The 3275-nt window shown below is 43.7% G+C and overlaps 1 pseudogene; it reads left to right on the top strand.

Moving 5' to 3' along the window:
- LOC109307019 overlaps positions 1-3275 on the top strand; it is a 75175-nt pseudogene that overhangs the window by 19108 nt on the left and 52792 nt on the right.

The raw sequence follows: 3275 nt of genomic DNA, 5'->3' as shown, positions 1-3275 counted from the left end.
GCCTCATGACCTGGCTGGGAGCTTTCCGAGCCATGTCATTGGTGCCCACATAGATAAGGAGCATAGGATAGTGGTCAGTGGACTGGAGGAGTTTAGGGATATTCTTCGCAATGTCTCGGATGCGGGCTCCTGGGAAGCAGCAGACTTCCCGGGCTAAGGGGTCAGGGTGGCAGATTGCCCCCTTAGTCCCCCTTGGATAGAGTCTCCCATGACAAACAGTTTGCATTTTGTCTTGGGGAGAGCAGGGGTGATAGCTACAGTAGACTTAAACACATCCAGCCCTTCACTAAGTCAACGCTAACAAAAAGCTGGTTTCTCTTTTGTTCCTGTCTATGTTCCATTTGGGAGATTTGTCCTGATCCATGTTCAAGAATACAGAGACAAAAAACTCATTGATGAGATATGTGGATGGGAGTCCTGGAAAGAGACTGTACTGAGACTGAGGATGATTGCAGATCATTAGAAAAGGCACTACAGACATTCCCATGCTGGAGTCTGCCTTTGAAATACTAGTTAACTGCTGACATATTACATTAATATTGTTATCACTTATAGTATCTCAGTGTATTTTGTGAGTTCATCACTGTTTTAGATTTTCACCACTCACCTAAAAACAGAGGAAGGGACCAGTTCTTTCATCACGGGAGAAAACGTAATGGTAACTGACCTGGACACTAAGAATGGTAACTTTTGAATTTAGTTAAAGAAATGTCCTCACCATGGGCACGTTGAATTTCATGGACTCATTATGGTGGAAGGAGATATATTTACCCCCGAGGACTTGCAGTCTCACAAAGTCAGGTGACAGATTTGGGTTCCACCTTAAAAAAATCTGCATTGGAAATAATTTGCTTGGATTCAAAAAGCAAAACAATTCTGATCTGCTTCTTAAATAGATCGCTGGGGAAAAGTAGCCTCATATCCAATTAGTTGTTATTTTTAGATGCATTTTCAGTGCACCATTAGGAATCTTCTGGTATCTCCTCAGTCAGAAATAGTTATGTTGATAGCTTGCCTTGGGATACCTTGTAAGGGACATCTCCAAATCTGGGGGCTGGACAACAAAGATGGAATTTTAGAAAATATTTCAAAAATAGGGAGCTCTAAACATAACTCATATCTGTTTTGGGTCCTATCTTTTCATTTAAAATAGAAGATGGTGATGGCTGCTTTAATAGCATCAAGTTACCTGGCTTGGGAGGTAAGAACACAAATATGTTTTATGTTGTGTTACACAAGAAGCTTTCTTGATCATGCGCAAACATGAAGATTTTCTTTTGTCTAGGACCCCGGCCTCCTCTGTCTATCCAGGGAAAGCTGCTCCTGAACATGCCTGGTCTGCTCCCTTCCACTCGCACGCACCAAACCTAGGAAAGCCACTCTGGGGGCAGCTCCTTGTGGCCACCGCTGAGATCTCTGTTTTATGTGTGCATGAGACCGGCCAAGGGGATCCCCTGGAATAGCTTCACCACCACCTTTCCAGTTTGGTATATGCTAGCGGGTTTGGTTGTGGGAAGTAGGCTCTGAAACATCTCTCCACAAACATGCTGGGAGTGTGGTGTGGACTGTGAGACTTGCATCATTAACTTACTTCTAGCTAGGAGCAAGGTGTTCAGCTTGTGGAAAAGGCACTTAAGAGGGGAGTTGGTAGTAATCTTCAAATACTTGAAGGGCTGCCATAAAGAGGAGAGAAAACACCTTTTCTCTCTTGCTGCAGAGAGTAGGACATAGACCAATGGCTTGAAGTTGCAACAAAATTTAGATTGGATATTTGGAAAAATGTCTTCATCATTAAAACAGTGAGGCAGTGGAGTAGGCTGCATAGGGAAATTGTGGACTCTCCATCATGGGAAGTATTCAAGAGGATGATCTCGGTGTAACTGTGCCAACCGAGGGGATTGCCCATGCTTCTGGGCCTTGCAGGTTGCTTCTAACCCCACTTTCTGCTGCATGTGTCAGGGTGTTTTTAAGCCTTCTTCAGAGGCATTGGATGTTGGCTACAGTCAAAGCTGGGATCTTTGAATGGGGTGTGCCAATGGTCCTGCTGGAACCAAAGCTGGAGTTTCCTGGCTTGACCCAACACACAGGGTCAGACCAATCACCATTTTGGGGTCAGGAAGAAATTTTACCCTATGGTCAGGTTGGTATGGACCATGGGGATTTTTGCCTTCTTCTATAGCAGAGAGCATGGCCCTATGCCCAGGATGTCTTCAGGATATATTGACAACATTTCATAGAACCAGGATGTTAGCTGCTGTGACTCCCCTGCTTTACCTCTGGCAGGTTAGGGTGTAAGGTCTGTGTTGTGTCAGGATTGATGACAGTCTTATGTAGAGTTTAGATTATGGATTGTAAAGGATGATTTGGATAGGGATGATTCTCCCTCAGGCAGCGGTAGGACTAGAAGATCTGTGGAGGTCCCTTCCAGCCCTATTTCTCCGTGATTCTATGAACTACCATCTTCCTTTTGACCTCTTAATAATGCTTATGGGCTGGATTTTCAGTGAGTGTAAATCAGTGTAGCCCCATTAACTGTGTTGATTTGTGCTAAATCTGAATATGGACCAATATGCTAAAATCAAAGGGGAGCAACCCACATAATCAAATTTGCAAGAGGTGGGCATAGCTGGACCTTCGTCCTTTCCCCTTCCCCCACCCCAGCTACTATTTATAGGTTTCTAATTTCCGCTAGATAATGAATATCACTTTTCATCATAATTATGTTAAAGGTACCAACATGATGATTCAGAAACCCTTGAAGATATAGTCATATTTTCAGCAACAGATGGATTTAACACTGCAGATGGAGTGTTAAGAGTGCAGGTAATAACAAACTCAGCAATGTACTGTACTGAAATATAATTGGAAAGTATTAATCACATATTGGTTACTTCAGCTTCACTAAGTAGATTTTTAATTTTCATCAATCTTTTTACCAGATTCCCAGAAAGATTTCTATTTAGACAGAGTCCAACCCCTGGGTGAAATGACTGTAAGAAATTCCAGGTTAGGTAAGGTTATTAATGAGCAAGCCCTGATCCCACAAAAACTAGTACACATGCTTAACTGCCTACATATGGGGCACGTCTACACATGCAATTAATGCAATACAATAAACTCTGGTGCATATCATGGCAGAGTTTATTGCTCCCAAGCGCTGTGGTTACACATGTACCTGGGACTGTAGCATGTTGAGCAGCTCACAGGGGGACCAGGGAGTCAGCCTGCCAGCCCGGGACTGCTCTGACCTGGCTCATTGTGCTGTGGAGGGGCTG

The sequence above is a fragment of the Crocodylus porosus genome, unplaced genomic scaffold, assembly GCF_001723895.1.
Source record: "Crocodylus porosus isolate Cpor-Errol unplaced genomic scaffold, CroPor_comp1, whole genome shotgun sequence".
NCBI lineage: Eukaryota > Metazoa > Chordata > Crocodylia > Crocodylidae > Crocodylus > Crocodylus porosus.
The sequence above is the reverse complement of the archived record's forward strand: the minus strand, read 5'-3'. Positions and strand labels throughout refer to the sequence as shown.